General features: G+C 49.9%; 1 protein-coding gene across 1 annotated transcript in view; it reads left to right on the forward strand.

Annotated features, from left to right (window-relative positions):
• LMF1 (lipase maturation factor 1) overlaps nucleotides 1-13,471 on the forward strand; it is a gene marked incomplete at its 5' end in the record, with an annotated part of 138,041 nt that overhangs the window by 25,727 nt on the left and 98,843 nt on the right. The gene's annotated exons all lie outside the window — the stretch shown is intronic.

Genomic DNA, 13,471 nt, shown 5'->3' on the forward strand with positions numbered 1-13,471 from the left:
GGGCAAGTGATGCTCTGTATTCTTGGTGCTTGGGGGGGGGGACAGTGGGAGGGCTTCTAGTGTCCTGGCCCCACTGCTGGACCTCCTGATGGCACCTGCTATTTTTGGCCACTGCGTGACACAAAGTGTTGAACTGGATGGGGCACTGGCCTGATCCAACATTGGCTTCTCTTATATTCTTATGGCCATCTGACAGCAATGCTGATTCTGTGAATTTAGGCAGATCGTGACAAGGGAGGGCAGGAAGGGTTGCCTCAGTGCTTAGTTCTCGTGACCCTTTCTTACACGCTGAGGGAAATACCGATAGTCACTTTGGGGTCAGGAAGCAATTTTTCTCCATGCCAGTTTGGCTGGAGATCCTGGTGGTTTTTTGTCGTCTTCTGGATGTGGAACTCGGGTGTGTGTGGCAGGGTTCCCTCTAAGCTGAGTTAGTGTGAGCTACCTCACAGTTTCTTAGCCTCCGTCTCACACATCTTTGTCTCAGCTCAGGAAGGATGGCTCCAGAGCAAACTAACTTATGCAGGAGCCAAATCGCTCGCTCACAGTTTCAATGTCGGTAGCTCACATAGTAGAATTTTTGCTCACAAGACTCCACAGCTTAGAAGGAGCATTGGTGTGTGTGTGTGTGTGGGAGGTGTTTGTGAATTTTGCAGGGAGGTTGGACTAGATGACCCTGGAGGTCCCTTCCCACTCTATGATTCTATGACTTTCAACTACTGCGCCACGCTGGCATCATGCCCAGGAATGGCCAGCAGGGATGCTATCTGCAGATACTGGGCAGCAAATAACACTTCTCCTTTGGAGGTGGGATATTATTATTATTAATTAAATTTCTGAATCGCCCCATCCTTGATTATCCACGGCTTTTGGCGATTTACAACAGGTCAAAAACATACCCAAAAATACCGATTAAAATCAGCAGGTCAGTTATTCTTAATTTAATAGTCTCCAGATGGCATCCGTAATTTCATCTCAGACTTACTGTGGGCTGGTCTCGTGGGCAGTTCATGGGGGAGACTGAAGCGGGGCAGGGTAGAAGGAAAGAGGAGGGCGACGGCTATGATGGAAAACCGTCGCTGTTGTCAAGCAAAAGCCTGGCGGAACATCTCTGCCTTACGGGACCTGTGGGATGGCATTACGTCCCTCGGAGCCCTGGTGGTATCTGGGAGAGAGTTCCACCAGGCCGGAGCCAGGGCCGAGAGCAGCCGAATATTTTGGGGGCGAGGGAGCACCAGCACATTTCTCTCAGCTGAGCGTAATGCTCCCCCAGGGACATACCAGAGGAAACGGTCCCTGACATACGCAGGTCCCAGGCCGCTCAAGGCCTTAACGGTCAATACCAGCACCTTGAATCTGACTCGGTATTCCACCGAAGCGTCCGTCAGTGGATAAGTCCATCTCACTGGCTGCTAGCCGTGATGACCTAATGGAACTTCTTCGTCTAGAGGCGGTCTACCTTTGAATAGCAGTGCTAGGAGGGGGAAGGCCTCAGCCTCTGTACCCTTTCAGTTGGCTCTGCAGAACAACTGGTTGGCCCCTGTGTGAAACAGGATGCTGGACTAGATGGACCACTAGACTGATCCAGTGGGGCTCTTCTAAGGTTCTTCTCAGGGGAAGGCCTCGACCTCTCTGCCCTGTGGTTGGTCCTCCAGAGGAACTGGTTGGCCACTGTGTGAGACAGGAGGCTTGACTAGATGGACCCTCACTGGTCTGATCCAGCAGGGCTCTTCTGATGTTCTTATCGAGGGAAGGCCTCAGTCTCTATGCCCTGTTGTTGGTTGTCCAGAGGAACTGGTTGGGCACTTTGTGAGACGGGATGTTGGACTAGATGGACCCTCACTGGTCTGATCCAGCAGGGCTCTTCTGAGGTTCTTCTCAGGGGAAGGCCTCAGCCTCTCTGCCCTGCTGTTGGCCCTCCGGAGGAACTGGCTGGCCACTGTGTGAGACAGGAGGCTGGACTGGATGGACCCACACTGGCCTGATCCAGCGGCGCTGACCCTCACCCATCCTGAAACAAGGGAAGAGCTGGAAAGTCATTTCTATTGTGTTGGACCGGCTAGGGTCGCCAGCTCCGCGTCGGGAAATACCTCGAGATTTTTTGGGGTGAAACCTGATGAGGGCAGTGTTTGCGGAGTGGAGGGACTTCAATGGGGTCTAAGGCACTGTTCCCTGTAAGCTGAGTTAGTGTGAGCCGGCTCACAGTTTTTTAGCCTCCGGCTCACACATTTTTGTCTCCGCTCAGGATGGATGGCTCCAGAGCAGACTGATTTCTGCAGGAGCCAAATCGCCGACTCACCACCTTAATGCCAGGAACTCACAAAGTAGAGTTTTAGCTCACAAGACTCCACAGCTTAGAGGGAGCCTTGGTCTAAGGCCCTAGAATCCCAACGCGGCCATATTCTCCAAAGGAACTGATCTCTGTCACCTGGAGATAAGTTGTAATAGCAGGGGGTCTCCAGCCACGACCTGCAGGTTGGCACCCTTACTCTTGGCCTAGTCTGGAGTCTTGCCAAGGAAAGCTGGAGCTAGACACCAGGTAGTTGGTCATTCTTCTCGTGGCAGCCTCCAGTGGCGTCCAGCAGCTGCCTGCCTCCTTCGAAAGCCGAGCTTCTAACCTGCAGCGCTGCACATTTCCGTTAGGTGCCCTGGGTTTTCTAAATAGCCCGATTCAGCCAGTGGATCAGGTCTCCCACATTCAGAAAACAAACAGAGGCGCCAATAGCCCGCAGCCCCGCTTCAGGACACTTTCTCTTGGATGGCTTTTCCTCATTCTATTTCTGGAATGAAAGCGGGATCTTTCTTCGCTTTCTCTCCTCGGACGGCTGTCGTTTTGCCCAGTTTCCCCCTCGTGCCTTTGTATCTGCGCCTGGCACCCTGCGGAGCGCTTAAGTCTTCTCCCCAGCTCAGATTCTTTCGCTGGGCTCTTTTCCGCGCCAGATTTCCCTTGTGGCACATCGGCCTTTCCTGCCACTATCCCTTCCTTCCTGTTGACGCTCCTTTCAGTTGGTCCTGTGATTTCCATTCCTTCATTTCTCTTTAAATTACAGCCATTTATATCTGCTGTCTACTTCCTTTCTCTGCCTCTCTCTCTCTCTACCCATGTTCCCCCACAAGAAGACATGCATCAGGTATTGGGTACACACACACACACACACACACACGTATAAAGGTAAAGGTTTCCCTTGCTCAAAAGCCAGTCGAATCCGACTCTAGGGATGCGGTGCTCATCTCCGTTTCCAAGCCGAAGACGTTTCCGTGGTCATGTGGGCAGCATGACTAGATGCCGAGGTGCGCGGAACGTTGTTACCTTCCCACCAAAGCGGTACCTATTTATCTACTTGCAGTTTCTTGCTTTCGAATTGCTCGGTTGGCAGTTGGGATCCCCTCTCCATGCGGGAATGTTCAAGCCAAACAGTATAATCCCTTTCCTGCTCCTGCCATTTATGAGAAACATCCATCTCTTTTTTGCACAGTTCTTTGTTTCTTGTTTTTGTGTGCATTTTCAGTTTTCAAAAAAACCATGTTGCTCTGATGCCCCCCGCCCCCATATCAGAGAGGAGTTCTAAAGAGCAGACCATTTTTAGGTGAGGTCCTGTGAGCAGACGACCGGCCATTTCTGCACGTTTTTGTGGGAATGCTTTTTCAGCTTCCTTTCTGGAAACCGAGAAGAGGGTGTTCCATTCTTTGGCGTTTCTTTTTCCTACTTGGGAATTAAATCAGTGGAAGACCAACAAAATCAGCTGCCGGAGAGGAACGGCGGCTTCACGCTACTGTATCGGTTTAGTGATGGAGGATCAAGACTTGTTTTAACTACATGTTCTAAACCTTTTCCAGGTGCGAAACATTAAGTTTGACCTTTCACACCCTTGGCCTTTCTCCTTGGGCACGTTTCCCAAAGGGGGGTGGGGGACTCTCCGATGTGCTGATTAGGGATGTGCATTCGGTTCATCCGAACCGAATGCACCCCTGAAAAGGGCCTATTCGGACCCCTTTCGGGCTGCTGCAGGCCAATTCAGATTCTCTGATCTGAATCGGCTTGCCGCCGAATTGCCGCCGAATTTCGGCGGCAATTCGGCCCCTTTATATCCTATGGGCCATTGAAGTCAATGGCGAAAACATAGGGTATATTCTGGGGGCTGGAGGGGGCTTGAGGGAGAGGCTCCAAACTCGCAGGGTAGCTGCTGGAGCCTCTCCCCAAGTTACCAACCAAGTTTGAAGAACATTGGACCAGGGGGTCCAATTCTACAGGCCTCCAAACAGGTTGCCCCTATCCCTTCCATTGTTCTCTATGGTGGGAAAAAAGACATGTGGGAGTCTTACTGCCAGCCGGAATTGATTCTGCCCGATTAAGCCAAATCCAAATGGGCTGAATTATTATTATTATTTTTGCACACCCCTAGTACTGATTCAAGCCACACATCGCTCATGTGCTGCTCACGAGTAAATGGACATGGTGGTGGAAAGTGTTGGCAAGTCACATCTGACTTATGGCAACTCCATAGGGTTTTCAGGGCAAGAGGCGTTCAGAGGTGGTTTGCTGTTGCCTGTCTCTGCGTCATGTACACTGGGGGGAATGGGTGGGACTTGGCTTGAGAGCAGCGATGTCACTGCGAAGAAAGCGAATGCAGTCTTAGAATGCATTAACAGAAGCATTGTGTCCAGATCACGGGAGGTGGTAGTTCCGCTCTGTTCTGCTATGGTCAGGCCTCACCTAGAGTCCTGTGTCCAGTTTTGGGCACCACATTTTAGGAAGGATGTTGACAAGCTCGAGCATGTCCAAAGGAGGGCAACCGGGATGGTGAGAGGGTTAGAATCCAAGTCTTACGAGGAAAGGCTGAAAGAGTTGGGTCTGTTTAGTCTGGGAAAGAGAAGGCTTAGAGGGGACATGATTGCAGTCTTCAAATATCTGAAGGGCTGTCCTGTAGAAGAGGGAGCGGATCTCTTCTCTCTTGCTCCGGGTTGCAAGACTGGATCTAATGGGTGGAAATTGCAAGGGAGTCAATACCGGCTAAATCTCAGGAGAGACTTCCTAACTGTAAGAGTGGTTGAGCAGTGGAACAGACTGCCTCGGGAGGTGGTGGATGCTTCTTCACTGGACGTTTTCAAGAGGAGGCTGGATGACCATCTTTCAGGTATGTTGTAGGGCTATCTTTCGGCTATGCTTCTGCAGAGTGTAGAGGGTTGGGCTAGATGACCTGCAAGGTCCCCTCCAACTCTTAACATTCTATGAAATTACAACATGCCGATCAGCACATTGGGGCGCAATGGTGCTCCTGGCAGTTTGACAAAGCGTACACGTTGAACAAAGTAAAAATGTTGACAGTAACCGATTCCCCCTCTCAGTTTCCCTTGTTAACTTCACCTTTTGGTAACTGAAACGGAGACCACTCCTCCACATGCAGCTGCTGGTATGACCTTGGGCCAGTCACAGTTCCCTCAGAGCTGTTCTCTCAGAGCTCTCTCAGCCCCACCTACCTCACAGGGTGTCTGTTGTGGGGAAGGGAAGGGAAGGCGATTGTAAGCTGCTCTGAGACCCCTTCAGGTAGTGAAGAGTGGAGTATAAAAACCAAACTCTCCTTCTACTGCTTGCAAACCACAAGGTAGGGCCTGGAGATCTCCTGGAATTACAAGTGATCACCAGATTACAGAGAACAGTTCCCTTTGAGAAAACGGCTGCTTCAAAGGACAAACTCTGTTTCACTATAACCCATTGAAGTCTCTTCCCATACCTCACAGGGTGTCTGTTGTGAGGAGAGGAAGGGAAATGAGTTTGTAAGCTGCTCTGAGACTCCTCTTCCTTTGGCAAAAAACCCACCAGCACTGTGGGACGTACAGTTTCTGACTTTCGCTGTGTGACTCATTCCCTGGATTTTGCCGGTTCCAGTCCCAACAGAGCATTGTCGGTGTACAGATTTGCCATCTTGTCTCTGTGTCAGCACCTTCCTTGTTCTTGCTAGTCGCAGGGAGAGGGTTACTGAGCCACATGGGGCTCCCCGAAACCCTGAAGCAGTCCCGTCTGACGGTTCTGCACATGCTTTGGGACTGCTGGCTCTTGCTGACTCAGAGCATGAAAGATTAAGCAAAATGCTCTGCTATATGGGAATTAGCTCATAGGTATGAGAAATGAGCGGTAAGAATGTACTTCCTTGGAGGGGAGTGTGCAAGAGGGGGCAGGGTAGCCAGGTGCCCCCTGACCACCAGAGTGGGATGGGGGGGTAGGGTTGCCACGTCCAGGTTTGGAAACTCCTGGAGATTTGGAGGTGGAGTCTGGGGAGGACAGGGACCTCATTGGGGCAGTGCCATAGAGGCCACCCTCCAAAGCATCCATTTTCTCCAGGGGAATTGATCTCTGTAGTCTGGAGATGAGCTGTAATTCCGGGGGATCCCCAGGACCCACCTGGAGGCTAGAAGCCAAAAATGAGAGATCACGGGAGGAAGTGGAATTCCAAAAACAACATCCGTGACAAAAATAACAAAGAGTCAATAAAGATAAGTTGCAAAAACATTTACTGTAGTGATTCTGTAGAAAATTTTCTTCTATTGACACTCACACGCTAACAAATACTGCGCAATGTAAACAATTCGTTTCACAATATTTTATCTGAGCGTGTAGCAATCCCAGTTCTTATCAATTACTACTTATCAACTCTTGAAGGAAACATTCCATGTTGACTCTCTAAGAACAGAACCCAAGGTCTTCACCTGGAGACTGGCATCCCTAGAGGGTGAGACGTTTGCATTACCGGATCCCTAAATTGCTTTGGCTTGACCCCTTGAATTCAGATACAGAGGGAAAATGTTCCTGGGTAGGCACATTGTGCTCGATGGGATGGAGAGGTCATCGTGGGGGGGGGGGGCGCTCCGCCTTGTTAGCACAAAGTCCCGTGTTGCAATCCTCCAAGCAGGAGTGCCCCACGAGTTCAAGGCTGATAGGAAGAGGAGGAGGAGGATGTGGAGAAGAAGAGATTGTGCTATCCCTGCGCAGGCTTCGGTGCATGGACGTAACTTGAATGTGGAGCCAGTTGGGTTCGGGAACACCCTCTCTTTGGCTGATTCTGCATTGGCTTTTCCCTCCGTTGTTTTAGCAAACCCACGTAAGAACAGAAATCCCCCTCTGCATTGCATGCTGCTTTCGCTTCCTTTGATCATCGGATTTTATGGTACCTTCTGCATAGATTTATGGCCGTTTTAGAGCTGTTCGGGGGGGGGGACTTTGCAGACTGTATGGCGTTGGCCCAGGGTACGTGAATGTGGTTTCGAGCTGCACTTTTTCTTCCCAGTTGAGAAAATGTGGACCAAATGCTAGATGCAGAATTGCCCTTTCTCTGTGCTTTCGTTCTCACCCGGATGAGCAGGGGGTAGGAGGACGCTTATATTCAATCGGAAACAGCAACGTCCGGCCCAAAGCAAGATACCAGATTTCTTTTGGGAGTTGTGGTGGTAGTGGGGAGTGGAGGCAGAGAGAAAAATATTCGTGTACTCGAGCCGTGTGCCGCAGTGGCACTTTGCTTCGGGATCTGCCTTCTCTGGGGAATCTCCGTCTCGAAACATTGGCCACCGTTAACTGAGGAAGCGAAATGCCTAAGCTCCCCCCCCCCCCCCGCCTCTCTCCCCGTCTCTGTGTTTTTTTTTTTAACTTTTTCTCCCCAAACCGGCTATGATCTGCGGAGCGCCCGGAGTCATTTGGAGCGGGATTAAAAAAGCTTTTCATCGGCTCTCCTTAATGGCCGCAGATAAACCGGGACTAATAGTCATGTGTTGAGATATTAAAGGGGGAAGTGCAGAGAATACTGCGGCCACCTTTGACCCATGGCTTCCTCAGACCGCCTGCCTCGCCGATTGTTTCTCTGCGGCGAGAACCGCGAGCTCGGTTTATAAGTTAGGAGGGAGCCCCGCTGACTTTTAATGTGACCCAGGTTTCACGGCCTTCCCGTTTTGAAATGGAGAGTGAATTCCAGCTTTACCAGGTGGGTGGGTGGGGGGTACTTGTATCTACAACCAGTTAGCGTTCTGCTAAAATAACTAATTATTCTTGCTGGCGCTTAAAGGGGGAGGGTATCTCGTTGTCTCGCGGCGTTTTGTTGATCATCTCTTGTCTCGCACTTTGAATTTGAAGTGCGGTGGACTGTCACGGCAGTCCTGTGAGGTTGGTCTGTAGTAGCCCCATTTTACAGATGAGGAAAGGTGAGGCCCAAAACCTGTAATCAGGGCTAGGATGAGAGGGCAGTGATAGGCCTCAAGGCTGCCTGTCTCTTCCTTTTAAAAATTCAACGTGGAAGTCGGCTTGCCTCTTCAAGCTGAACTGTAGAAATGCGAAAGGAGCGTTGGGGTTTTTAGGTTTTCTTCTTTGCCAGCTGTTGGCATTGTTTTGTTAGATCAGGGTCACCCGCAGAGCAGTGGCGTTTCAACCCAAAGACTTTCCAGTGTCCTCCTGTGACCGTATGCAGGCCCTCACAGAGAGGCCCAAGGCACTGCCCTTTTTGAGGGCCTCCGCCGTAAATTAAAAAATGAAGCAGTGCAAAAACAATGCTACAAAACTAGTAGTATTCTATTTTTACCTGTTTAAATTTACTATAATAAGAAAAAGAACGTGGTCACACTTTGTATGCAAGTAGATAAATAGGTACCACTTCGGTGGGAAGGTAACAGCGTTCCGTGCGCCTTGGTGTTTAGTCATGCTGGCCACATGACCATGGAAACGTCTTCGGACAGCGCTGGCTCTTCGGCTTTGAAACGGAGATGAGCACCGCAACCCTAGAGTCGGATTCGACTGGCTTTCGAGCAAGGGAACCTTTACCTTTACCTTTAACACTTTGTAATAAATGTTCCCATTTTTATTTAAGACAGGCAGAGAGGCTAGTATTTCTGTGCTTGTTGTTGTTCAGTCGCACAGTCGAGTCCGACTCTTCGCGACCCCATGGACTAGATCCCGCCAGGCCCTCCTGTCTTCCGCTGTCCTCTGAAGTTTGCTCAGTTTCATGTTCGTTGCCTCTCTGACACTGTCTAACCATCTCATCCTTTGCCGTCCCCGTCTTCTTTGACCTTCAATCTTTCCCAGCATCAGGGTCTTCTCCAGTGAGTGCTCCCTTCTCATTTGGTGGCCAAAGTATTTGAGCTTCAGTTTCATTATCTGGCCTTCCAGGGAACAGTCAGGGTTGATTTCTTTGAGGATTGACTGATTTGATCTTTTTGCAGTCCAAGGGACTCTCAAGAGTCTTCTCCAGCACCATAGCTCAAAAGAATCTATTCTTCGGCGCTCGGCCTTCCTTATAGTCCAACTCTCGCAGCCATACATGACTACTGGGAATACCATGGCTTGGACCATGCGGATTTTTGTTGGCATGGTGATGTCTCTACTTTTTATCATGCTGTTTAGGTTCGCCATCGCTTTCCTCCCAAGGAGCAGGCGTCTTTTAATTTCATGACTGCTGTCACAGTCTGCGGTGATCTGGGATCCCAGGAACGTGAAGTCTGTCACCACTTCCACGACTTCCCCTTCTATTTGCCAAGGAGTGATGGGGCCGGATGCCATGATCTTAGTTTTTTTGATGTTGAGCTTCAAGCCCACTTTTGCGCTCTCCTCTTTTACTCTGAGCAAGAGGCTCTTTAGATCCTCTTCACTTTCAGCCATTAGAGTGGTATCATCTGCATATCTGAGGTTGTTGATCTTTTCCCCAGCAATCTTAATTCCCGCTTGTGATTCATCCAGGCCAGCATTTTGCATGATGTACTCTGCATATATATTAAATAAGCAAGGTGACAATATACATCCTTGTCGTACTCCTTTTCCTATGCTAAACCAATCAGTTGTTCCATATCCGGTTCTAACTGTTGCTTCTTGACCCTTATACAGGTTTCTCAAGAGACATGTGAGGTGGTCTGGTACTCCCATCTCTTTAAGGACCTGCCATAGTTTGTTGTGATCCACACAGTCAAAGGCTTTAGCATAGTCAATGAAGCAGAAGTAGATGTTTTTCTGGTACTCTCTTGCTTTCTCCATAATCCAGCGAATGTTGGCAATTTGATCTCTAGTTCCTCTACCTCTTCGAAACCCAGCTTGTACTTCTGGCAGTTCTCTATCCACGTACTGTTGAATCTGTGCTTGTAACTGTAACCAAATTAAGAGTTAACGTCAAAATTGTAAATTTGAGGGTCCCTTCCCCCCGAGAATGTGAGGCCCAGGCCAAATGGCCCCTTAGCCCCCCCCCCGGAGGCTCTGACCGTATGCAGTACCCTACCAGGGGACCTGGAACAAAAGACGTCCCTGAACTTTTCTCCTGGTCATTTAGAAGATGGCAGCTTCTCTCCCTTTCTGTGAGAAGCTGGGCCTGCTAGAATACTGTCATGTAAGCCGCTTGCCTACATTGCCTCGGATCACCTTAGAGTAGGAAAAACAAGATAGACCTATTTCCTGGTCACCTGTGGCGAGTTGAAATTCTCCCCGGGCAACCAAGCCAGGGGTGCTTTTGACAAAAAGATGGGTCCTCTTTCTCTCTGACCCAAGACTTAGTGATGGCTCAGCAGGAGGGGTGGAAAATGTTTGCAAGCTTATTAATTTTTTGGTGGCAAACTAGCCAGGCTGCCCAGAGACGTTATTCATTCTCACTCACTCTCACTCACGCTTTCTCTCTGTTTATCACACTTCTACCTCTACCCTACCTCCAGAGAACTCAGGGCAACCTACAGTGTTCTCCTTCCAATTTTCAATTTTACCTTTACCACAGCCCTGTGGGATACAGTAAGCTGAGAGAGAGGGGAGGGGAGGGGAAGGAGGGAGGGGTCACTCATAATTGCGTGGAAGTTTCCCCACTTCTCCATTTTGCCCTCTGAAGAAACCTTTGGAGTGGGTTAGGCTGAGGGAAAGGCCAGACCAGAGTTATCCACTGAGCATCATGACTGTGGGAATTTGAACCCAAGTCTCCTGACCCCTTTTGTTGTTCAGTTGCAAAGTCGAGTCCAACTCTTCGTGACCCCATGGACCAGATCACGCCAGGCCTTCCGGTCTTCCACCGTCCTCTGAATTTCATGTTCGTTGCATCTATGACACTGTGTAACCATCTCATCCTTTGCCGTCCCCATCTTATTTGACCTTCAATCTTTCCCAGCATCAGGGTCTTCTCCAGTGAGGGCTCCCTTCTCGTTTGGTGGCCAGAGTGTTTGAGCTTAGGCTTCAGGATCTGGCCTTCCAGGGAACAGTCAGGGTTGATTTCTTTGAGGATTGACTGATTTGAACTCCTTGCAGTCCAAGGGACTCTCAAGAGTCTTCTCCAGCACCATAGTTCAAAAGAATCTATTCTTCGGCACTCGGCCTTCCTTATAGTCCAACTCTCACAGCCCTACATGACTACTGGGAATACCATTGCTTTGACCATGCGGACTTTTGTTGGCAAGGTGATGTCTCTACTTTTTATCATGCTGTTGAGGTTCGCCATCGCTTTCCTCCCAAGGAGCAGTCGTCTTTTAATTTCATGGCTGTTGTCACAGTCTGCGGTGATCTGGGATCCCAGGAACGTGAAGTCTGTCACTACTTCCACTACTCCTGACCCCTACCGCAACCCTAAAAGCAGTCTCTGTGTGGCTTAACCTGCTTTATAACTTCCTTTGGCTCTCAAGTTGTGAGGTGATCTTGAGATTTCGCTTCCTGCCTTCCCTTCTTTGGAGCTTGTCTACCAAGACACCGCTATCTCTTCGTCACGAAAACAGTATCGGAGTATAAACCTTGGTTTCCGTTTCCCACTTGCAAGTTCGCACTGGACCTTCTTGTTTTATCCCAGGAACCAAAATATTTCTTACATTTTTCCTAACTGAAGTGTGTTTTAAGACAGACTTGGTCCAGAGGTTGTGAGGAAATGGGGAATCAGGGCTTCAGCCTCCCCAGAAGAGAGGCCCGGAGCCACCGCATTAAAGGGTTGTTTATGCTTGGTTATTTCAAGGTCGAAGGAGGCAGACCAAGTTTCAGATGTGATTTCCCCAAAAGAGGCTGCCGATCAGATGGGTACGATGCTGCCCTCTGTAGGAACGTCAGCGCTGAGTGCTGGTTATGAATCCTGCATGCGTGAGAGAAAACGTCTGTGGTGGGGTCTCTCTCTTCTTTCTTGCCATGTTTTGGGTGATTCCATCCTTATTCCAGAGCGCAGGCTACAATGCCCCCAGAACGTTTGTCGTCCACCATGAAGTCCCCAAAGAAAAGAAATCCATCACACTCGTGGGGGAATAAAATAAGTTTGGGTCAGGTGGAAATCGGAGGCGGCCTAAATCCAAATCCAGGTCTGGAGCAGATGTTTTTTGGGCTGTCTTAGTGGGACAACATACCCTGGAAGACGTGGGTCACACAACCCCAGGAATGTAGTTCAGGTGACCTTTGGCCTTCTATGGGTGACATAGGAGATAGGCAGCCATTTTGGGTGTTTACTGGTCCCGGGATTCCTGTACAAGGCCAAGCTCGCCTCCCCCCTTGCCTGACCCAAGAGCCATATTGCAAAAGTTTCTATATAGTATGTGGCACTCCTCAAGGAAGGCAAAAGAAAGATAAGCCCTTTTGTGTGCCGTTTTTCAGTGGTTGTTCCATAAGAAGAGCCAGTGGTCCATCTAGTCCAGCATCCAGTCTCACATAGCAGCCAACCAGTTCCTCTGGAGGGCCAAGAATGGGCCAGAGAGGCCGAGGCCTCCCCCTGAGAAGAACATCAGAAAAGTCCTGCTGGATCAGACCAGTGAGGGTCCATCTAGTCCAGCATCCCGTCTCACACAGTGGCCAGACAGTTCCTCTAGAGGGCCAACAACAGGGCAAAGAGGCCGAGGCCTTCCCCTGATGTTGCCTTCTGGCTCTGGGATTCAGTGGTTTTGTGCCTCTGAATGTGGCAGTTCTCCTCAGCCACCATGGCTAGTATCCTCCATGAATCTGTCTAATCTCCTTTTAAAGCCGTCTCTTCCTGTGGCCATCACTAAATCCTCTGGCAGTGAAGTCCACATTTTAATCACTTTCTGTGTAAAGTTTGTCCGTCCTGAGCCTACTGCCCATCAGCTTCATGGATGCCCTCGAATTTTAGTCCTTGGGAAGAGGGAGGAAAATTTCCCTTTGTCAGCTCCCTCCATCCCATGCATAATTTTATAAACCTCTATCATGTCCTCCCTTAGTCGTCCCAGACTCCGACCAAGGTGTCAGAAGGAGATTGAGACTGGAAAGGGCAGCCAGGAAGGAGCTAGAAAAGATCCTTAAGAGCTAGAAAAGATCCCGCTAACCCAGCGGTTCGAAAGCGCCAACTAACATCAAAAATGCGCAAGTAGATAAATGGGAACCTACCTTAGAAGGTAGGGGTCACCCTTCCCCGCTGTGGGGGCTGTTGGAGCGTCGGAGCCCGGCGGACAGCGAAGCGGCAAGCGGTGAGCGGCGGAAAGATGGCGTCCAGACACAACATCGGAGGCGGAACAGACGTCGGCGGAGCCAGGACGACACAGGAGCGTGGACGGCGCA

Source organism: Gekko japonicus, unplaced genomic scaffold (genome assembly GCF_001447785.1).
Source record: "Gekko japonicus isolate JY-2015 unplaced genomic scaffold, Gekko_japonicus_V1.1 scaffold3296, whole genome shotgun sequence".
Taxonomy (NCBI): Eukaryota; Metazoa; Chordata; class Lepidosauria; order Squamata; family Gekkonidae; genus Gekko; species Gekko japonicus.